A 24,040-nucleotide genomic window follows, 5' to 3' on the forward strand; every position below is an offset into this window, starting at 1 on the left:
AATTAGAATTATCCAAAAGTTGCTAACTGTCTTGTACCATGCCTGCTTTCATTGTCTATAATGGCACTTTAAAGATTTTACTGTTACATATTTAGAGTTTGTCACCCTTTCCCACCTGGCTGAGGTCAGAGATGGGGTCTGATGCTTTTATGTCCTTGACAAGAGCCAGCATAATGGCTGACACATAACAGAACTGCAATGAATGTCGGTGGATGAGAAGCTTGTGGAAACAAGTGTGAGAGCTACAGGAGTCGGGTGTGTGTGCAGCTCTCCTCAGTGGGAAACAGGCACTCCACTTAAATGCCCAGGAGGAGGGGGGTGGGGGGTTACATCCCCCAGTAAGCTCTGTAGTCTACCAAAAAATTATTTTCCACCTCAGAGAGTGAGGATGGAGGGAGAGGAGGAGCCTGGGAAGGAAATGGAGAGGAGGTAAGAATGTAGATCTTTGTTTGATGGCCGAACATCAGGGAAGGGTCCCTAGGTCACATGGGCTGGTGGAGACTAGAAGTGACTCTGGGCCTCAGACTTCTCTCAACTTCTCTGTCCTGGGAGAGGAGAGCAACCCTGGAGGGTGGGCACAGGTAGGGGAAAGGCACAGTGGGCATCACCTCCTCTCTGGAAGCACCTTTAGAACTGGCTCATGGGCCCCCTGGGAGAGACTAGTGTCCTCACTCCACTGCATCGTCTCATTCCGGATCCATATTAACGCAGCCAGAGATTACATTTTCCACCTGACTAGGGTCTGAAAGGTATTTGGCTATTTCCCAAGCATCCTATCCCAACAGCTGAGGCCCAGGGTTTGCCAATATTAAAGCCATTATAATCATCTCAAGGAGGCTCCCCCACCCCCAGGGAGGGCAACCCACTTTACTCAGCCGTCCCATTCAGATGCTAGTCTCTTCTGGAAACACTCTCATAGACACACCCAGAAATAACATTTAACCAGATGTCTGGGCATCATATGATCTAGTCAAGTTGACATAGAACATTAACTAGCACAAACCCTAACATCTACTAAGCACTTACTATATCCCAGGCATGTGCTAAACACTTTCCTGATATTATTTCATTCTCAGAGAGAGCAATGTATGAAAACTACATAAGGAAACAATACTTACCTCAGGTGACTTCTAGTCTCTAACAGCTGTAAGATTCTTTGACTTGACAGGGCATTAGTGAAACCAGGGTGTTGACATGGTGCTTGGGGGAATAACCCTTAGAGGCAGAAGTCCAAATAGCATTAGAAGCCACCTCTTTCTGCGGACGAGGATCTATGTGTTCCTTACAAATATTTTCTCATGAATTCCTGGAAAACATCCTGTGAGATAGGTATCACTACTCACCTCATTTTCAGATGAGGAAACTGAGGCCCTGTGAGGTTAATGGCTTGACTAAATATCGAGTGTGCGGGTCTGTTGTCTCTGAAGCTGCGCTCTTAACCACCGTGCTTGCAGAGGGACTGCAAAGCCTTGCATGTCTGGTCTGGATACCTGGGAAGTTGCCCTGTCATGAGGCCAGGGGATAGAGGTGAGCTGGGGGGTGGGGGAAGGCAGAGGGAGTGTTGTCATAGGGACCCCAAGTTCCACCGTAAGGACAGGTAGCAGGCAGTGCAGCTGGGGTGGAGGCAGGTTCTAGAGACAGTTCTGCAGGAGTCTCTGAGCCCAGCAGGGACCTGACTCCGCACTCCCTTCAGCAGCTCTTGGTAAATTTTAGCTCTGTTCCCCGTCTCTCCAGGGGCAAGCAGGACAGGATGTTCTCTGAGTTCCAGCAGCCCAGTGATTCCTAGGGAACAGGTGGCAGGGCCATGATTAGGGCTCCAGAGACTGTTTTTGCCAGGCAGATGTCCTGCCTTCCCTTTTATGGCTGGCTTGCTCGAGATGTCACAATTCCTTAGAGATTTTTGCATTTTTCCCCTTCTCATCCTCCTTATGACCCTGAACCACATTCTTCTTTCTGTCCCCATCAGTTGATTTACCAGCCCCTTGAACAAGTCTGGAACTCACTTGTGAACCTAGTAGGCTTTCCAGTCAGTCATGAGGCAATTTGCAGCAGTTCGGTTGGGCAGAACAGGGAGGGGACATTTCTTTTCTTGGGTTGAATTCTTTAAGTTGCTCCCATCTGCTGCAGTCTAGTGACTCCTTGGGAACTGGATGGGGTATTTTGGTGGCAGGCTGCTAGTTAAGAGGGTAAGTTCAGGCTGCAGAGGGGCCTGGGAAGATGTTCCGGCTCTACCATTAAGAGCTACGTTACCTGGGACATGTGATTGACCTCTCTGAGCCTTGATGTTCTCACCTGTAAAATGGGAGAGAACAATTACTTGCCTCCAAGGATTGTAGGGAGGATGGAATGAGAATACTCGTGGAGCACTGAACACTGCTCCTGGCACAGAGCTAGCCCCATAATCTTCCTAGCAGGCTGAGGACGGCCACAGGCCTGAGATAAGGGCATTTGGATTATGGAGTCAAAGGTTGTGAAGTCAGACTTGTCTCCCTGATCAAGCTTGGAGGTAAAAAGATAAGAGAGCTTGTAGCTGAATGGTCAGTTTGGGATTCCTTAAGATGATGGAATCCAAGATTTTCAGGATTGGAAGAAACCCTGGCAATCTTGAGAAGAATGCAGTTCTGTAGCATTGGAGTGAAGAATGGACCCGGGTGACCTCCACAAAGCACCACCTGTGAAGGGACCTGAGGTCTCCATGGGAGTGCCCGGCAGCCGAGAACAGGATAGGACTGCGTGGGCTCCATGAGCCTGCTCACTGCTTGGGTGGAGGAACAGTTATTCCTTCTACCCCTGGGTCAGTTCCTCATTTCTCCTGGAGGAGTTGCTGGTGACTTAGGAAAATAGATGGACTGGGTCCCAGTTGCCCCCATCTGGTTATTACCATGTTTCCTGTAGGGTCTGGCACAGAGACCAAAGAAAGGGTATGCCAGGTGGCTCAGATGGTTAAGCATCTGCCTTCCACTCAGGTCATGATCCCAGGGTCCTGGGATTGAGCCCCACATCTGGCTTCTTGCTCAGCGGGGAGCCTGCTTCTCCCTCTCCCTCTGCTGTTCTCTCGCTCACTCTCTCTAATAAATAAATAAATTCTTAAAAAAAAAATAGGACTCTTTTTCCCTTTCCCCTCCTTTTCCCCCCAATATATAAATCTTTTTTTTTTTTTTTAAGATTTTATTTATTTATCGGAGAGAGAGAGAGAGCGAGCACAGGCAGACAGAATGGCAGGCAGAGGCAGAGGGAGAAGCAGGCTCCCTGACGAGCAAGGAGCCTGATGTGGGACTCGATCCCAGGACGCTGGGATCATGACCTGAGCCGAAGGCAGCTGCTTAACCAACTGAGCCACCCAGGCGTCCCACCAATATATAAATCTTTAAAAAATAAAATAGGAAGGAAGGAAGAAAAAGCAGGAAGTAAGGAAAGAAAGAAAAGAGAAAGAGTATGCCAATCTGGGCCCCACTGGTTTCTTGGAACAACAACTACTCTGTACTCTTTGAGCAGGATGCTCTGGGGAAGCCAGGGCTGAATCTACCTATTATAGGCCCCTGTCTAGGAGGAAAACATCAACAACCAAAATTATAGTCAGGAAGAACTGCCTCCATCTGCAAGTAACTGGGCAATTACCTCCTAATTAAGCTCTTATTAATTTGTTTTCTGAGTGTTACAGTCTAGTACTTGGGAGATGCACCCCGCCCTACCTGTCACCAAGGTGTGGAAGGTTAAGCATTTCACATGAATCAAGGTAGAACCCTTTCATCTGATTAAATCTAAGAGCTTGATTTGTTCCAACATCGTGAGAGCCGTAGCCTTTCATCTTTGGAGCACTGGGTTTGCAGGGTTTCTGTTTTGAGTCCTAAGTTTCAGGGGACGAAGAGGAAGCATCAGGAGGGGAAAAGGCAAAAGGCAGAATTCAGACCACTGTTTTCCCAAGTGTGGTCTATGGGTCTCCCTTGCATCTGAATCATTTACTGTTAAAAAGCAGATTCCTGGGGTAGGCTTCAGCTGTGAGTCAGAAACCTCCTAGGTGCTTCTTATGAATACCCAGGTCTGAAAATCTCAGAAGCAGAAAGTCTTATGGGATATTAACAACATAGATAAAGAAGTACACGGACAACTCACAATACCATTTCAGCTAATAGTTCCTGAACTCTCCCCAGAAAATCTTTTGCTTTAGCAATAAGCTGGGGAATGCTTGACTGTTCCACGTTTATACTTTATCTACGGGCAGCGTTGTAAATAGAAAAATGTCTGGCCCAAAGGCCAGAAGTCCAAGAAGGGACGGTCACTGTATTAACCAACCCCTAGACCATTAAAGGCTGATGTCTTAGTGCCTACTCTCTGGCCTCAGGTGTTGTAAATGCTGCCTTACAGCCCCTTTATCTGCTGATAGCAAAGGTGGATGTAAGTGGATCTCCAGAAATGGTTCACATGAGGCTCCCAGGTTCTTGAAAAACCACAAGCGATTGGCAAATGTTTCTGTTGCAGACACAAACTCAAACAAACAGCTCATTTCCTTTAAGAGCTCCTCACAGCAGTGGCTGGGAGCCTGAAGGTATTAAGGAGTGGGGGGAAGTCTTCCTCTCCCTTCCCCCATACCTTCTTCCCCTTTCTTACTTCTTCTTTTTTTTTTTTTTTAAGATTTTATTTATTTATTTGCCAGAAAGAGATTGAGTGAGCAGGGGGAGAAGCAGGCTCCCCGCTGAGCAAGGAGCCAGATGCCGGACTCAATTCTAGGACCCAGGGATCAAGACCTGAGCTGAAGGCAGACGCTTAACCTACTTAGCCACCCAGGCGTCCCCCTTCTGATGTCAGATTTTTTTTTTTTTGACACTATGGAGTTTAGGCTGGGGGAAAGAAGCCATTGATAAAGAACTTCACGAAGGGGATTTCTATTTTCCCACCCTCCCAACTCCCAGGTTTTGACCTCTCAGAGCGCCTTACAGACCTTCCATTTCATTCATTTCAGGAAGCCTGGAACCACAAGGCTCCGAATCACAGTCTTGTAAAGCACGGTGTTAGGCTGAACTTCAGTGCGTTCTGGGGGAATGCATAGCAGGGGCCTGCCCACCAAAGATTCTGACAGGATTCTGATAGATTCTGATAACAAGAGGTCTGGTCATTCTGGAACTGGTGGTAGTAGTTCACAATTTAAAAAAATGAGTTAACAGCTTTATTGAGATATACACAGTTCACCCACTTAAAATATACAATTCCATGTGTGTTGTTGTTGTTGTTGTTTTTGTTTTTTTCCATTTTTGGGGGTATAATCACTATTTTGTTGTAGGGTTGCAGGGTCCTTGTCTCTGAGTCGGAGAATGACTCTCGAGGACACTTAAGGGTGAAATGAAGTGAAAGTTATATTAAGTGAAGGTGAGAACAGGAAGGAAAGAAAAAAGCACTCAGGAGGAGCCCCTCCCGAGTGGATTGCCACTGAGGTTTTTTATGGTCGGTCTTTTATAGAAGACTGACCAGGGAACTGAAATCTTGACATCACCACTGATAGCACCATGATTACTTCTCCTTTGAATACCTCATCTCTGATGTTTAAGGCCAACGAGGTGGTCTGGTTCTATTGCCTTATCTCTGGTTCCCTTATACCTCAGCATTTCTGGGATTTTTGGTGCGCCTGATCACGTAGCCCCCTACCTATCTCTCCCCACCTGACCCTTCTGTCCCTTACTCTTTTTTAGCAGTCCATTGCCTTAACCACTCGGCCACTTCGTCTCCACGCTTACTCATTTCTAGTGTTTATAGCACTCCTAATAGAAACCCCGAACACATTAGTAGTCACTCCCCATCTCCTCCAACTTCCCACCACCCCAACCCCAGCTCTAAAGCAGGCACAAATGGACTTTGTCTGTATAGATTTGCATATTCTGGACTGTTCATATACATGGAATTATACAGATGTGGTCCTTTATGGCTGACTTCTTTCACTTAGCATAAAGACTTCAGAGTTCATCTATGGTATAGCTTCAACCAGTACCTCATTCCTTTTATGACTGAATTTTCCATTGTAGAAATATACATTTTGTTTATCCATTCATCATTAACTGGTGGACATTTGGGTTGTGCCTACTTTCTGGTTATTATGAATAATGATGCTGTGAACGAACACTCCTGTACAAGGTTTTGTGTGGACAGATGTTTTCAGTTCTCTTGGACACACGCACACACACACCTGGGAATGGAATTGCTGAGTCATATGTTCACTGGGTTTAATCTTTTATGTATGAGAGTTCTAATTCCTCCACAACCTCATTAACACTAATTATTACACGTTTTGATTTTAGCCATCCTAACAGTATAAATGAGATTTCATTAAAAAAAATTTTTTTTTGAGGTGGGGAGGGGCAGAGGGAAAGAGAGAAGGAGAGAGAAAACCTTAAATAGGTTTAACGGACTGAGCCTCCCAGGCACCCTCATTTAAAAAAGTTTTTTTTTACTTTTTATTTTTTTTTAAGTAGACTAGACTCCACACCCAACATGGGGCCTGAACTCATGACCCCACAGATCATGAGTCACATGCTCCACTGACTGAGCTAGGCAGGTGCCCCTCATTTTTTAATTTTCATTTCTATGGTGGCTAAGGTTGTTGAGCATCTTTTCATATACTTATTGGCCATCTGTATATCTTTGGATAAATGTCTGTTTAGATTTTTTGCTCAGTTTTAAATTGGGTTGCTTTTTTATTTGGTTTATTTGCTTGTAGGGATCCTTTACACATTCTAGATAAAATCTCTTATCAGATACATGATTTGCCACAATTTTCTCTCTCTCTCTTTTTTTTTTACTTTCTTGATGCCTCTTGAGGCATAAAAGTTTTAGATTTTTGATGACATTTAGTTTGTTTATTCTCTTGTTGCTGTGGTGCACACTTTGGGAAATATTACTGAAATGCCACTCGATACTCTGGAAGCTTTGAGACATTAAAGCTTGTTTGGGCTTTTTAGGTCACCTTGGAGGAGGACTTCCTCCCCCATTCCAGCCAGCCGGGGTTCCTTCTTAGAGCTGGAAGCACAGAGCCTCAGGACCTTGGCAGTTTTTACATCCCCTCCCTCTCCTGAGGTCTACCACAATAGAGCAGCTGAAATGACAGCTTGGAAATGTCCTTTATTGTGAAACTCAATGGTCTTTGTCTCTGGGATTTGAAATTTTGATGCAGATGTTGGCAGCCAAGAGTTAGGAAGGAGGAGGGCAAGGGCCGGGAGAAGAAACCCTTCCACTGACTTCCATAGTGAGTCATTTCAATTCTCTGTGCCATCCTGGTTTTCTCACCCATAAAAATGGGGGAGAATACCTCCATCTGCCCATCTCAGTGGGGGTACTGTGAAGATGAATTAATCTGTATTTTTAAAAACACTTTGAGATCTTGGATTAAAGACATTACTGGAGCACAAGGTATTATTATAATAATAAATGATTTTATAGCAGGGAGAGTGCAGACACTAACGCAAGGATTGGAAGGGGCAGGGAGGAGAGAGGCTCTGATCGCTGGAGCCTGGGCCCAGACACAGGTTTTTATTCTTAGAGGTGAGCTATGATTTCAAACTGTTTGGGTTATTTCACCTGAATGGCTTTACAGAATGCTTCTTATATAACTTCTGCCATAAGGAAAGATTAAAATCTTTTTAGGAAATAGGTTATGTACATTCAAATAATTAGAAGCAATGCAAGGCATTATAATGAGCTGAACTGAATATAACAGGTGTCAAAAAGAACGCAGAATAGATGGTGACGAAGATCAGCTTTGCCCAGGTCTATCACACACTAGCTGTGTGACCTTGCCTCTGTTTCTTCTGTGACCACAACTGTTTGTACAAAGGGCTTAGAATGATGGTTAGCAGATAGTAAGCACTCAGATGTTAGACGTATCTGGGATCTTGTCAGGGTCTGTTTTTGCTGGTTATGTAATCTTGGTTAAGTTGCTAGTTACCTTCTGATCCTCAGTTATCAATCTGTAAAATGGGTATAAGGATACTGACTAGCTCACAAGGTAACTGTGAGGATAGAGGGAGACAATGTAAATAGCATAGCACTGGGCCCTACAAATGGTAAGCATCCACCAAATGAGTTATTATTACTGTCATTGGCACTATTCCCTGCCGGAGGTGTGACGGGTGCCCTCAGTAATGGATTAGATAAGTCAAGGGCCTTCTTTGGAACCTGGAGTTTGAGGTGGACAGAACGGGATAGATAGGATTCGGGTGATCAGAGAAGAAAGCAGGCTCACAGAAAGGCGCAAGTATGAGGAAGGACTGCCTCCCCCACCCCCAGCCCCAAGACAGGAAGGGACTCCGGGCTTCTCACTTTTCTCTTCAGCGGGGGGCCCTGGCTGGCTATATCTGGTAGAGCCGCGGCGGCTGTTTACCCCCAAACTCCTTCCGCAGTCTCGGCTTTCACCTTCCCGGGAGGCAAAGGTAGGGCTCTGCAAGGTTGGAGCCGACCCTCCCTCCCCGAGGAATGTGGGTCCCGTTTCCACTTAACCTCTTCCCGGGCAGTCGGGAGCTAGGAGCCCCTCTGTCTTCACCCCACCCTCTGCCAGGATCCAGTTTCAAAGTCACCTGAAAGCCATTTCCTTCCGCTCCGGTCCCTCTCCTCCCCTCCCCTCCCTGTAAATCACCTGGAGTTTGCTCCCCTCCCTTCCCTGTAAATCACCTGGAGTTTGCATTAGCCTGGAGCAGATTTTCTTTTTTTTAAGCTTGTGTTCTTTTTTTTAACAAGAACTCTCTTTGCCGTTTACTATACACACTTGTCTACACAGAACCCAGTGATTCGATATCAGAGTCCCATTCCTCCTCCCCAGATGGTAATGTCTAAGCAGTGGGATCTCTTCTGGGGCCCCACCCTGGCCTCCTCTCCTGCCTTGTGCTGGAACAGACAGCATCTTTTCCCCATCCTTACTGATGAATTATTTTGCGTTTTAAAATTTATGATCTTGCTCAAGTCCTTACTGAGTGTCCGTGACCCCCTTCCAGGTGTGTACCTTGCCATGGCCATAGGATTACATACAGCCGTAAAAACAAGAGACAGGTTCTCTATTACACAGGTTTCTGCATCTTGTTTTATCCACCTAGCAGCCTTTTAGTGGACTCCCGCCAGGTTACCCGTTTCTTCATCTCCTCAGCTTCCCCGAGGCCGGGATTTACATTTGGAACGGATCACAGGGACCGAGTTGAGGCGAGAAATTCGTGACGTGCCTTTCTGACTCAGAAAAGCCAAGGTGACCTGCTCTGGTAGGCTCGAGACCGCCCCCCACCCCAAGCCGATAGCAATTAATGTCTTCCTAAGCCCCCTTTCCTATCCGCACAACTGGGGCTGTTTGGCTGTGACACCGGCGTGACCCCCACCACGTGCGTCTTTGGATCTGCGAGCATCTAGGCGGCCCGGGAGCGGCTCGCGTGGGGCGGGACGGTCACCGTCGGGGCGGCGCGCTCGCCCCACCTGCGGGCGTTAATCATTAGCGGCGCCCGTTCCCCTTCACCCCGGGCTCCGGCTCGCCGCGTCGCGAAGGTTCTCCGGGTCCCCGCGGAGCCGCCAATTGCTGGATTCCAGCAGCCGGCCCGAGTCTCCACCCACTGGAAAAATTCCTGGCCCGCCCCTCCCTCCCGCTCTCCCCTCCCTCCGCAGCTCCGGCCCCGCTCGCCCGGCCCCGACTTCCTGCCAGGCGCTGGGAAGGCGCGCGCGGGCTGGGGTCCCGGGGGCCCGCGTCAGCAGCTGGCCGCAACCCCGATCGCGGAGGGAGCGTACCGTGGGCGGGAGCGGCCGGCAGCCTCAGCCCCAGCGGAGAGCGACTTTCAAACTCGCGCCTGCGTCGCGGCCGCACCTGGGCAGCCTCGCGCGCCGAGCGTGCGGGACCCGGCGGGGCGGCGACCGCGCGGTGAGTGGCCCTCGCTTCTCCCCTCTCCCTCGGCCAGTGGCCGTGCCTAGAGCCCCTCCGAGGTCCCCCACCCTCCCGGTTCCTCGCTGCAGCCCCCCGCCGGGTGGGGACTCGGGACGACTGAGGAGGGCCCGGGGCTGCGTTGGCGCCTTCCAGGGCGACCTCCCCCTCTCCCCCAACGCCAGTAGAGGACCGGAGCGCGGGAGGCTCGTACACTGAGACCTTTTCTGTCCTGTAGTCCCCACCCCGGAACCAAAAGGAGCGAGCGCGCCAGGTGGCTCCGGGAAACTCCGTTTGAAAGCCGGGAAGCCCGCGAGGCTGCGCCCGCCCGCTCCCCCTGCGCGCTCGGGCGCCAGAGGGCTGGCCCTTCCCTGGGACTGTGGGACTTGGGCCAGGTGGACCCTTCTGGGGAAGGACCTCAGCCTCTGGTCCTGGGAGCCCACCCGGCGCCTGCAGCTTGTTCCGGGTTGGTACTCCACAGTGTTCGTTCTTGAGAATCTCAGCTCCTGTCCTGGAAGGGTTAGAGTGGGTGCCAGAAAGGGAATGTCGGGAGCCGAAGGCATAGAGGCCACTGCCTGCCACTGTCGGCCTCGACATCGCCCACTCCTGAAATCTATTTGGTTTTCTCCCCATTCTCAGCCCTTTGGTTTGGAAAGCTAGGAGGAGAAGGGCAAACTTGAAATTTCAAGATATTTTTAGGTAGCTCCTTTTACTCTTCGGAGCTGCTTTTGAAAACAAAGAGAAGAGTGGGAAATGTAATGGTAGGAGGCTGGGGAGGTGTGGCCTGGCGGGGGCGGGGGGGGAGCGGCGCGGTGTTTGTGGCCGCGGTAAGAGTTTTATCCTCTAGGCCACTTGCTAAACTGTGGGCAGATGGAGGAGGCTGTCTTCTCCAGGGCCCCTGGGGAGGCAACTCCGACTGCATTATCCTACATGGAACCCTAGACTGGGTTCTTAAGAGTCTCCCTAGCCCTGCCTCTTCTTGAAACCCAGTCACATAGACCTTGCTTAAGAAATAATAAGTAGGGAGAGTAATGACATCGCCTGCTTCCTTTTAGGAGAGTGCTTTTCCAGCACCTCCCTTGATGGACTGGAAGTGGAATCCTCATTGACTTAAGCGGGGAATGACTTCATTTCATCCTCACAGCAGAAAACCTAGATAGTAAGAACCAAAGGAAGGTGTACCCCGTCCTGCGATCCCGGGGTGCCTCGTCTCTTCCTTCTAAGCCATGTTAGGTGCTCCTGGTGCTTTTGCTGAACCTGTTCCCTTCTCTGGGGGCTGGACGACCCCTTGGCTCCCTGGTATCTTGCTCTGGGGATAGAGCAGGGAGTCAACATGGGGTAAACCAAGTCCTAGAAGCAGAGGGAGTGGCTTAAGTGTTGTTTTATTAGATGTGGCCTATCAGGAAAGTGGAAAGAGCACTGGCCTGGGAGTCCCAACACAGGATTTTGCTTGAATTTTAATCTGGCTCTACTGCATACCATCAAAGATTGGTAGAGTGACTAGTGCTGGAAGGCGCCTCTCATTAGCCTACGCTATACATGAAGGAAGCAGAGACCAAAGATGTGAGGTGATTTGAGCCTGATCCCTGTTGGCCAAACAGGGACTAGAACTCAGATTTCATGCTCTGGCTAATCCCTGCTTTCTCCAACATGACCTGGGCAAATCACATATCTTTCAGACTCAGTTTCCACGTGAGTAAAGCAGGGTACTTGCGTTCTCTTCCTTATAGAGGTTGTGGTAAGGATCACATAAAGCAGACATGTAGAAAGCACTCCATAAACTCTTATACTGAATAAAGAGCTCACTGTGGCTAGAGGGGCTCTCAAGAGCTTTAACGTTTACTGGATATGTCCCCTGTGTGCCGCAGGAGATGGTAAATACCAGGGTCCTATGGTGGAGGTTTACATCTGTGGCCTGCGATATCTCAGCTCCAGAGTAAACATTTGGCTTACCAAATCCACAGCTAACCCAGGGTCACTGTGTTTACACCGGAGGAGGCCAAAGGCCATGGCTTGAGGGATGACTGGGGCCAGAGGGGAAAAGGGACTGTGTTCCAGACGCGTGGCTTGCCTCTTCACCTCCACCCCCTCTCAGAACCTTGTGAAGGAGGGCGCTGGGCTGCTGACTTTGGAGGGTTAATTGTGGAGCTATCTAGTTATTCTCTGTTTTATTGGGGTTGAGGGGACTCTGGGCTTTGGAGGGGGGTGTTGCCTTTGCAGCTGCACTGAGGCTCTCTTCAGCGACTCATTTGCCTCCCTCCCCCTTCCCCAGGCTGCCCCTCTGGCTCCGGCCTCTGCTCTGTGCTGGCTCTCTGGCCAGCTGCTTGTCCATAGGCCTTTGTTCCAGAGCTGCCTGCCCACCCTCCCCAGCAGAAGCCCTCAGGCTGGAGGCTTGGCAGCTGGAGGTCACTCCTGTGCAGGAAGGCTCTACTGGAATCCACAGGGGACCTGGCAGACCCTCATTGCCTCCTGTTGGGCTCCTCTTAGGGCTGCTAACTTGCTCCTGGCCACGCACTCTCACTTTCTTTTCTCATCTCTTCTTTCCCTAAATGGTTGGATTGTCCCTTTTTTTCTTCCTACAATTACGCTTCTTAGTTCTTTTTTTAAGTATTCATTCATTCAACATTTATTTGGCGCCTACTGTATATGAATATAGATGTAGTGAACAAAATATACAAATATTGACCAGGAACTGACTTGTAGTGGGGGAGGCTGACAGTGAGCAAGATAGAAAATGAAATAGAAAGCATGTCAGTAAAAAACAACAACAAAAAGAAAGAATGTCAGTGATAGGTAGAGACATGTGATAGGGAAGGAGGTGGATATGCATTGCCATGGAGGGAGTAAGATGGCATTTTGGATGGAGTGTCCTGGGAAGCCGCCTGAGCAAGGGATATTGGAGATAATGCCTGGGGGAAGAATTTCCCTTCATCTCTTAGCGCCTTTACTTGACTCCCACTTAGAGCAACCCACTGTGGGATTGAGGGGCAGGATTTGGAATTGGGTGCACCCGGGTTCGAATTCCGGCTTTGCAGCTTGCTAGCCCCTTGGTGCTGAACTCCTCTGAGCCTGTGTTTTTCTCGTGTAAAATGGAGTTAGTCATCATATCTACCATGTATGGTATTCTGTGAGAATGAACAATGAGAATGTGTTAAACGCTCAGCAAAGCTTCCATAGGTGTTCAGTAAATGATGGTTGTATTATTTCTCCAACCAAAGTGTGTGGGGTTGGGGTAGCCCAAGAGAGTTCATGCCATTGCTAAGGACTTAGGATGAAAGGCTTTGTGTTTCAAGTGTTGGGCAGGGGTGAGGAATTGGAGGGAGATAGGGAGATAAAACAGAAATCCTGGTTAGTGCAGACTTTGTTAGTGAGACTTTTCTACTGTATCCTAGATTTCTGATGGTTGGGCTGAGGATGCCAGGCTCCCAGGTGTGTGGTGCTTTCCCCAGGATAGGCTGAACTGGGGGTAGCCCTGGCCTTCCCTTGCTCTGGAATTCCCCCAGCATCTAACCAACCCTGATGAATCACAGCATGGTCCCTGGCCTCTCTAGGCGGCCTCACAGCTGGGAAGGCTATCTGCCCCTCTCCCAGACTCCTGTAGATAAGTTATGTTCCGAGAGGGAGGGAGGGGAGGGCTGGGGAAATTGCATGGGGGGCAGGAGGATTCTGATGGAGCCTTATCTTGGGTTCTGCCCAGACTCTAACTGCTCGGCTCCCGCGGTGTCCACCCAGCCAGTCTGCAGTCTCTTCTCCGCTGGAACCACGGCCCTCAAAGGGAGGGGCCGGCTCTAAGACTGCTGTCAAAGCTGTGGTGAGCGGTTTCCTGGGGGCCCTGCCCTGGCTCAGGAAGCAGGGATGGGCTGTGGAGGGTGAGGTCTAGGGAAGTGGTCATCAGACAGACCACACCCCCTGCAGGCCCCGTGGCACAGGCAGGACAGCCAGGCAGGCCCTGTGGTGAAGGAACTTTCTGGGCCTGCCAGCTGGTGCCTAGAGACTGCATAAAGCTAGTTATAATCTGGCTTCAGAGGAAGTTAAAAAGATAGATGGCCCTGAACAGCCCCAGGCATTTTTGTTTTTGGTTTTGGGTGACTGTACTCAGAGGAGGAGGAAACCTGGGCAGGGTCCACTACCGCATGAGAAGGAGGTGCACCTGGAGACATGTGGCAGTCCCCCTGGGAGTTAGCTGGCGGGAATGATGGCTGGTCCTGTTAACTGGGCCCCCCGCTGTGTGCTCCTTATTTTGATTGGACGCTGTCTGAGGGCAGGAACTGTGCTGGCTTCATCTTTGTTCTGTGGCACCGAGAGCTGTATGAAGTGTAATCAACAAGGGTGTGAGCAGCTTGTGCTGAGGTCCGGGCCTGACAGTGATCTGGGCTAGGTGGGCTCGTTGGCTCCGGCTTTTGTTCTGTGGGAGCTGAGTTGGGGGGTGGGGGTGGAGAAAGCAATGGTGAGGGTTAGGCCCCTCCGGGTGGGCTGTGGCCATTTGGGAACATAGGCAAGGGGGAAAGCCAGGCTTTTTACAGTTCTCTTACAGGCCTTTGGGGAGGGCTCTCTGGTTTAAGCTGAGGGAATGGATTTTTTTTTTTTTTTTAAAGATTTATTTATTTATTTGATAGAGAGATCACAAGTAGACAGAGAGGCAGGCAGAGAGAGAGAGAGATAGAGAGAGAGAAGCAGGCTCCCTGCTGAGCAGAGAGCCCGATGCGGGACTCGATCCCAGGACCCCGAGATCATGACCTGAACTGAAGGCAGCGGCTTAACCCACTGAGCCACCCAGGCGCCCTGAGGGAATGGATTTATAAGGACCTTAAACTTCTTTCCTGGTGAGCAGATTGTGGGGCTGGACACAGGACCTGCACAAAGGCTCTGTCGGACTCAGTGATGGCTGTCCATGCAGCATTTTGGAAAACCCAGTCTGAGAGTCATTGAAGTTGCTGATTATTGCTGGGGTCTGGCTGAGAATGCAGGGAGAGGTGTGAGAGGAGTGAGGTCTAGTTCTTACTGTGGTAACAGGATCTCAAGAGGAGAGATGGGTCCTACAAGTCCCGGAAGTGCTTCAAAACACATATCCTCTACTGTCCCAGCTGCAGGACTGTGCGTGTCTGTGTGTGTTTGTGTATATACAATGGAGGTTCTGGAGCAATAGTTGGCAAGTGTTTGTTGGCAGGAAAAGGGAACCAGTATTCATGCAGCGTCTTTCTGTCCTGCACGATGCTACATCCCCAGTGCTTGCTGCGTATTAGGATTCCAGTAAATATTTTTTTAAAGATTTGTTTATTTATTAGAGAGAGAGAGAGAACATGAGTAGGGGTGGGGCAGAGGGAGAGGGAGAAGCAGGCCTTCGGCTGAGCAAGGAACCCAACATGGAACTTGATCCCGTGACCCCAAGATCATGACCTGAGCTGAAGGCAGATACTCAACTGACTGAGCCACCCAGGCGCCCCTACCAATAAATATTTTTCATATAAGTGAAACCCTATTGTGTGGTAAAACCTTAGGAATTCAAGAAATCTTCACAAATGTTCTATTCCTGTCTAAAGACGCCTAGGAAAGTTACGAAAGTTAACCTGTGGTGGGCTGCTATGGTAGGGGGTCAGGCAGCTCTGGATTTCTGCACCCTGGAGGAGAGCACGGCTGCTGGGATCACTGGGTCCAGTCCTGCCAGGTGCGCTGTGGGCTTTGCCCCCCTGCGGACAGGAGGTTGTACTTACAGTTTTGAGTATAGTTTGTCCCATACTAGGTCCCATATTATGCCATTGAAGGCAGTAGTGGGGGTCACCTCTGTGCTCTTTAGGACCTGTCCTCTCTGCAGCCTCGCTTATCTGCATCTAGCCAGTGAGCCTTAGAGAAGCCAGATTCCTACATTATTATTCAGCCCAGCTCCCCAGACTCTAACTTTTATATGTACGTTATGCCATCCTCTTTCAGAGCCAGCAGCTGAAAGGAAGTAGCCAAGGAAAGAGAGTAAAGAGGTGAGCACAGAGAGGAAAAATGACCCCCTAGTTGTGGAAAGTCGGCAGTGAGAGTGGACAGAGGTCAGAATAGCAGGAAGGGCCAATGCTGGCGGAAGCCAGGGTCTCATTTAGGAGGAATGGCCTGGCACACCTGGGCCCTGGGCCCTGGGGAGGAGGGGGTCATCATTTTCATAATTGATGCTTTGCTGTAATTGTGACCTTGAGTCATCCAGAAAAGGTTAAATTATGCTCCCTTGACTGTTGAGGAAGGCATGCAAGGAAGCCCTTACTGTGTTTTTTAAAAGATTCCCAACCCGATTGATGAAAAGTTTCAAAAATGCTGATACTCAGATACTGGTATCACTGTTCCTCTCAGCAAGGCAAATAAGTGGTGTTACCCCCAACCACAGATAAGGAAGCGTAGTCCACCCGAGGTTGGAAATCGGTCCAGGATCCCTCGCCAAGACTTGGCAGGAATGAGATTTGAACTTTTGAATGACCCCTGGGCACAGGCACTCAACTTTACTGAAGACTGGTTCAAAACTCTCTTAAAAATGTGGCTTTTTGGACAACAGTCTCCACGGGCGTCCAGCCAGGGCGGTTTACTGTGTTACGGCCCCACCCAGGTAGATTGCCAGCTGCCCCACAGGGCACTTGCCTTAGGAGAAACAGGAATGCTTTCAGTCCATTTGCATTTTAAGCATTTCCTGGGTGCTGCGCAGCATTTTCGGAGGCCAGAAAATAACAGGGAGGAACTGCAGTTTCAGACATCACAGGCCTCTTTGCATCAGGAGCTTTGTTCCTTTGTTCTGGTCCGGGATGCTGCCGCAGAGTGCTTTGGTGTGCAGTCTTGGTGCTGGTTGTTGGGTCAGTCTCTGGGAGCCTGGGACCCGCCCCTGCCTAGGAACCCCGACATGACTCCCTGTTCCCACTGTCCAGTCCTGGCAAATGGTCATGGTATCATACTTGCCTCTCATTTATCATTGAGATAGGATGTTACGCATGCAGTGGAAGCTTCCTTTTTCTTGGGGAAACCTTTCTCTGGCCTCCCTCCCCAGAAGAGACATTCTCCTAAATATATTGTTTATTATACCTTTGCATGTTTTTATACTTTTTACTGTTGTCTATAAGTCATGTATGGTATTGGGTTGTTTTTATTTTGACTATAAATAGCATCACGTTCAGTGTGGTTTTCTTTTTTAAAGATTTTATTATTTATTTGACAGGCAGAGATTACAAGTAGGCAGAGAGGCAGGCAGAGAGAGGAGGAAGCAGGCTCCCCGCTGAGCAGAGAGCCCGATGCGGGACTCGATCCCAGGACTCTGGGACCATGACCTGAGCCGAAGGCAGAGGCTTTAACCCACTGAGCCACCCAGGCACCCCAGTGTGGTTTTCTTGAACTTGGATTTTTTACCCAACATTGTTATCTAGATTTATCCATATTGATGTGTTTAAATCACATTTATTCATTTAACTGTTGTGTGGCACATATTGTATAATTTTATCACAGTTCCCTTACTGATGGACATCCATTTTGCACCACTGTAAATAATACCACTTTGAACATCTGGGCCCCAGTCTTCTCTGCCCTGTCTGTCAGCAATAAGTTGTGCTTTTCAAGATGCTGTGAAACAGTGTCCCAGAATGGTTTGGAACTAAGTTACGTTCTTACCAGAAATATGAGAACTGCTGTTTCACTAACTTTTGTACTGTGTCTTTAAATCTGGTAGGTATGAAATGGTATTTAAAAATTATTTAAAGCAAGGGTTTTTAAAATTAACACTTTGATTATAGGTAGGGATGAACACTTCTCTTGTTTTTTTTTTGGCCAGTCATGTTATTCTGTCTTTGCCCTGTACATTAAAAATTTCTTTTTTTTTTTTTTTTTAAAAAGATTTTATTTATTTATTTGACAGAGAGAAATCACAAGTAGATGGAGAGGCAGGCAGAGAGAGAGAGAGAGGGAAGCAGGCTCCCCGCCGAGCAGAGAGCCCGATGCGGGACTCGATCCCAGGACCCTGAGATCATGACCTGAGCCGAAGGCAGTGGCTTAACCCACTTAGCCACCCAGGCGCCCTAAAAATTTCTTTTTGTTTTTAAGTGAGTAAAGCACGTGTGCTCTGCAGTCCCCCAGCTCCCCTGCCCCCACTTGGTATAGATTCTGGTGCACTTTACTGAGAGTTGCCTTTGCCTTGGGGTGCCTGGGCGGCTCAGTCTGTTAAATGTCTGGCTTGGTTTTGGCTCCTATCATGATCTCAGCGTTTGTGAGATTGGCCCGCATCTGGCCACATGGTCACCAAGCAGTCTGGTTGAGAATCTCCCTCTCCCGCTCCCTGCTCTTGGGCTCTTTTGTCTGTGAGTGCACCTTCTGGTGTGCGCTCTTTCTCTCTCAAATTTAAAAAAACAAACAAACCGTAATTGCTATTGCCTTTTTCTTTTTGATTTATAGTAATTATATATGTTGAGTAACTGCTCTTTGGTAGGTTATATTCATTATAGCACTGTAAGTTATCGTAACTATTAATAAATGTCATTTTTTTAATAAGGAAGTTTTAATTTTAATGTCAGATTTACTGATTTTTTTTTTTGTACTTTCTGTCTCTTGTTCAAGGAATCTTTTTCTATTCTGATTTTATAAATATATTAAAATATTTTCTTTTAAATTTAAGTTTTGCTTCTCATGGTTACGTTTTAAATTCACCTGCAGTGAATTTTCTTTATATAAAACCGGATCTCAACTCTGGCTCCACACTAAAGCCTTACAAAGAGCTGTAAGAAAGAAAGGACTGATGTCTGAGTTTCACCTCCGATCAGACCAATAAAATAAAAATTATCTTGGGGTGGGGCCCAGGCTAGGTTATAAAATGCTCCAGGTGACTTTTATGTCTAGCTAAAGTGGAGAACCACCCACCCTCGTAAGGTTTTTTCCAGAGGAATAGCCAGATTTTCTAGAATTAGTTATTGAATAGTCTATACTTTTCCCACTGACTTACTACTTTTCAGATTTGATTGATTTATATCTTTGAGATATATTTCATATATCTTAAAATTCATCCATGTAAAGTGTTTAGTGGTTTTTAGTATATTCACAGAGTCCTGCAGCCATTACCATGAACTGATCCTAAAACATTTTTATCCTCCCCAAAAGAAACCCTTGCCCCTTATTTGTCATTTCCTGTTCTTCCCATCTCCCATCCCCATGCAACCACACATCTTTCTCTCTCTGTGCATTTGCCTCTTCTGGATATTTCACATAAATGAGTTCGTAAATACGTAGTTTATTATGACTTCTTTCCCTTATCATGGTGTTTTCGAGTTATGCATGTTGTGGAATGTAATCAGACCCTTCTTTTTCTTTTTATTGCCCAATGATCCATCATATGGATAAACTGCATTTTGTTTATCTTTTTTTTTTTTTTAAAGATTTTTTATTCATTTATTTGACAGAGATCACAAGTAAGCAGAGAGGCAGGCAGAGAGAGAAGAGGAAGCAGTCTCCCTGCTGAGCAGAGAGCCTGATGTGGGGCTCCATCCCAGGACCCTGGGATCATGACCCAAGCTGAAGGCAGAGGCTTTAATCCACTGAGCCACCCAGGCGCCCCTATTCAAGTCTTTGCCCATTTTAAAATTGAGTTTTATTATTGTTGTTGTTGTTGTTGTTGTTGTAAAGATTCCTCAGATATTCTGGTTATAAGTGTGTTGTCGGATATATGATTTATAGCTACTTTCTCCCATTTTTGATTTGTCTTTTTACTTTCTTGATAGTGCCCTTTGTAACACTGGTTTTTAATTTTGATATAGTCTAATTTATCTACTTGTTTCGGTCCGTGTGATTTTAATATTTAAGAAGCTGTTGCTCAGGGGCGCCTGGGTGGCTCAGTGGGTTAAGCCGCTGCCTTCGGCTCAGGTCATGATCTCAGGGTCCTGGGATCGAGTCCCGCATCGGGCTCTCTGCTCGGCAGGGAGCCTGCTTCCTTCCCTTCCTCTCTCTCTGCCCGCCTCTCTGCCTACTTGTGATCTCTCGCTGTCAAATAAATAAATAAAATCTTTAAAAAAAAAAAAAAAAAAAGCTGTTGCTCACTCAGATTTACCAAGATTTACTCCTAAGTATTTTTGGAAGAGTTTTATAGTTTTAGATCTCACCTTTAGGTCCATGATACATTTTGCCTTGATTTTTGCATATGGTGTGAACTAGACGTCCACATTCATTCTTTTGCATATGAATATCCAGTTGTCCTAGTACCATTTCTTGAAAGTCTGTTCTTTCCCTGTTGAATCATCTTGGTACCCTTGATGAAAATCAGTTGGCTGTAAATGTGAGGTTTTATTTCTGTACTCTCAATTCTGTTCTGTTAATCTAGATATCTGCCTTTATGCCAGCACAACACGATCTTATGAAGTACAGCTTCCTAGTTAGTTTTGAAATCAGGAACTGTGAGTTTTCCAACTTTGGTCTTTTGCAAGATTGTTTTGTTTATTCTGGGTCTCTTGCTTTTCCACAGAAATTTTAGGATCAGCTTGTCAGTTTCCATTAAAAAAAAACCCAGCTGAGATTTTCACAGAGATGGTGTTAAGCTGGTAGATTGATTTGGTGAATACTGCTAGTTTAGCAATGTTAAGTGTTCTGATGGATGAGAACATGAAATTTTGTTCCATTGTTTAAAATCTTTATTAATTCTTTCAACAGTGTTTTGTGGTTTCCAGTATAGAAGTTTTACACTGCTCTTGTTAAATATATTCCAAAGTATTTTATGCTTTTTGCTGCTCTTATAAATGGTATTGCTTTCTTTGTTAATTTCATTTTTGGATTGTTCACTGCCAGTGTGTAGAAATAAAATTGATTTTTGTGTGTTGATCTTGTATCCTGCCATGTCGCTGAACTCTTTCATTAGGACGAGTGGTTTTATAGTGAATTCCTAGGGTTTTGTATATATAAGATTATGTCATCTGTGAATAGAGATAGTTTTACTTCTTCCTTTTCAATCTGAATGTCTTTTATGTTTTTTTCTTGCTTAATTGCCCTGGCCAGAACTGTAGTACAGTGTTGACTAGAAATGACATGAGGGGACATCCTTGTTTTGCTCCTGATCTTAGGGGAAAGGCATTCACTCTTTCTCCATTAAGTATGAAGTACCAAAAAAAAGTATGAAATACTTACAGTTTTTTTTTTTGTTTTTTTTTTTTAAGGATTTTATTTATTTGACAGAGAGGGAGAAAGAAAGGGAATACAAGCAGGGCTAGCGGGAGAGGGAGAAGCAGGCTTCCCACCGAGCAGAGAGCAGGGTGCCGGATGTGGGGCTACATCCCAGGACGCCAGGATCATGACCTGAGCTGAGCACAAGGCAGACGCTTAACGACTGAACTACCCAGGCACCTCCTGCAGGTTTTTTGTAGATCCTCTTTATAAGGATTGGAATGTTCCCTTCTCTTCCTAGTTTGTCGAAGAGTTTTTATTGTGGAAAGGTATCAGATTTTGTCAAATGTTTCTTCTGGGTTTACTGAGATTATCAGGTGGTTTTGTATTTTATTAATATCTTGAATTCTGTTAATTGATGCTTAGATGTTAATCCAATCTTGTATTTCTGGGATAAATCCATATGGTTATAGTGTATACTCCTTTTTATGTATTACTGGTTTCTATTTGTTAGTATTTTGCTGGGGATTCTTTGCATCTTTATTAGGGATTTTAGACTGTAGCTTTTTTCTTGTGATATCTTGTCTGGTTTTGATCTCAGGGTGATACACTCATAGAATAAGTTGGGAAGTGTTCCTTCTTCTTCTATTTTTAGAAGAGTTTATAAAGGATTGGTATTAATTCCTTTAAGTATTTGGTAGAATTCACCAGTGGGGCCATCTAGTCCTGGGCTTTTCTTTATTGGGAAATTTATTTATTTCTTTATTTTAAGATTTATTTATTTCAGAGAGACAGGAGGAGGGGCAGAGGGAGAGGATCTTCCAGCAGACTCCCTATTGAACATGGAGCTCTCCAGAGGCTTGATCTCACAACCCATGAGGTCATGACCTGAGCTGAAACCAAGTCATGTTCTCCACTGTCTCAGCCACCCAGGTTCCCAGATATTTTTTTTAGCTAATGGAGTAACAGTTTGTTCCATCTTTTTACTCCCTTGTGATGGCTTATTTTGTTGTATGGTTATTAATGTTTATACTCAGCTCCTCTTCAGTGGTTGCAAAGAGTGGGATGCTTAAAAGTAAGGTGTTTTGGAAGTCTGCACTTACTGGTGATGATGATATCTAGGGCATAAAAGGGGTGGGTGGGTGGCTGAGCTGGAGTAGAGGAAAGGATTGTTGGAAGACTCTTCCAGAACTTCGCATGTCTGTCTGCTTCTTAAACAGGACTCTGCTCAAGAGTTACTTCCTCAAAGATGAGAGGCAACGTGGGGGCGGGGGTTGGGGGTAGGAAAAGAATGAATGAAACAAGATAGGATCGGGAGGGAGACAAACCATAAGAGACTCTTAATCTCACAAAACAAATAGGGTTGGGGGGGGTCAGGAGAGGGTGGTGGGGTTATGGACATTGGGTATGTGCTATGGTGAGTGCTGTGAAGTGTGTAAACCTGGTGATTCACAGACCTCTACCCAGGGCTAATAATCCATTATGTTAATAAAAAAATTTAAAAAAGAGTTACTTCCTCAGAGTCTTCCTGGACCTCTTGACCAAATAACACCCCATCCCCCCACTTACTCCTTTTTTTTTTTTTTTTCCTAAACATTTATTTTTATATTTTTGAGAGAGAGAGCCGGGGAGTGCATCCGAGCAAGGGGAGGGTCAGAGGGAGAGGGATAAACAGTCCCCCTGAGCAGGGAGCAGGACTCCACCCAGGACCCTGAGATCATGACCTGAGCTAAAGGCAGAGGCTTAACCCACTGAGCCACCAGGCGCCCCTCCATTACTTATTTTAAAAGATTTTATTTTTATTTATTAGAGAGAGAGAAAGCCCTACTCTTTTCTCTGCTTTATCTTCTTTATGACACTTATCACTATCCAGAAATATCTTAGTCATTTGTCTCCCTTTTATGTCCTTCTCCACTGGAAGGTAAGCGCCTGATAGCAAGGGTTTGTCTTACGTATTGCTGTGTTCCTATGACTGGGCACGTGGCTTATACTGCCAGTAAATGTTAGGAGTTTGAGTAATCCCGCTTGCAGATGGAAGTCCTCTCAGCTTCGATTCTATAGCCCTCAGCTGGTCTGGGTCTGACCAGGCAGTCAAGAAGAGGTGAACAGCTTGGCTCTCTGTTCCCAGACCTTTTTCTGTGCCTCCACTGGGGTTGTCTTTTTGTCCCATAAGAGCTCAGAAAATACCATCCACCCCGTGCTTTATTTCGGCCTTTTTCTATGTTTGCACAGCTCCCCATGTCAGCAATAGGCATTTGAATGTCGGAAGACATGGAGGCAAAAATGCACAAGATCTGGTTCTTAGCTATAGGAGGCTGTAACTGAGTTAAGAAGAGAGAGCATTCACAGAAGACTCTTCAGGGACTTGCTCGTCACAGAGCTGCTGTGAGGATGAGTATCCCTCGCAGTGACAGGGTGGAGAAAGGCAGCCGGTGCACCGGTCGTTGGGCCACCCTCAATGGGCACATAAGCCATTCCTTCTAGAAGCTTCTAAAAGGGAGTTATAAATTCCCAGTTGTCTCCATTTTGCCCCCTTAGATTGCCCCACAGTGGGAGAACTTGTTTTGAGCCAAGTTTATAAAACTTAAAGTGCCCGGGGGCGGGGCACCTGGGTGGCTCAGTGGGTTAAAGCCTCTGCCTTCGGCTCAGGTCATGATCCCAGGGTCCTGGGATCCAGCCGCATCTGGCTCTCTGCTCAACGGGGAGCCTGCTTCCCCCACTCTCTCTGCCTGCCTCTCTGCCTACTTGTGATTTCTGTCTGTCAAATAAATAAATAAAATCTTAAAAAAAAAAAGTGCCCAAGGGCATTGGTACAAAGTGGGCTGAGGGAGTGCTATCTGCCTCTTTTAAGGCCCCGGGATTCCAGGAAACCCTGGCTGTCCCTCCTACGTCCCTGTTGGCCCTTGGGTAAGTGAGCACATAGCTCTGGACCTTGGGGTTGTTGGGAGGAGATTCCGTAGGGACTGTGTTGAGCACAGGGCCTGGTGCAGCCTGATGACATGCTAGTTGGGATTCCAGGCTGGCATTTTGGGAGCCACTGGTACCTCTGTTTCCTGATCTGTGAACCGCCTGCTACGC

General features: G+C 47.1%; 1 protein-coding gene across 2 annotated transcripts in view; it reads left to right on the plus strand.

The window, feature by feature from the left end:
* The window catches only part of PLEKHG3 (pleckstrin homology and RhoGEF domain containing G3), a 69,485-nt gene that overhangs the window by 18,077 nt on the left and 27,368 nt on the right, over positions 1-24,040 (plus strand). Inside the window, exon 1 of one of the 2 annotated variants that reach the window (XM_032344498.1) lies at positions 9,468-9,874. The exons of the other annotated variant lie outside the window; for it this stretch is intronic. The gene's annotated coding sequence lies outside the window, so the exon portion shown is untranslated. Of the gene's footprint in view, positions 1-9,467; positions 9,875-24,040 lie in introns of those variants that run through there. 2 annotated transcript variants of the gene reach the window in all.

This window comes from Mustela erminea, chromosome 5, assembly GCF_009829155.1.
Source record: "Mustela erminea isolate mMusErm1 chromosome 5, mMusErm1.Pri, whole genome shotgun sequence".
In the NCBI taxonomy this organism is placed as follows: Eukaryota; Metazoa; Chordata; class Mammalia; order Carnivora; family Mustelidae; genus Mustela; species Mustela erminea.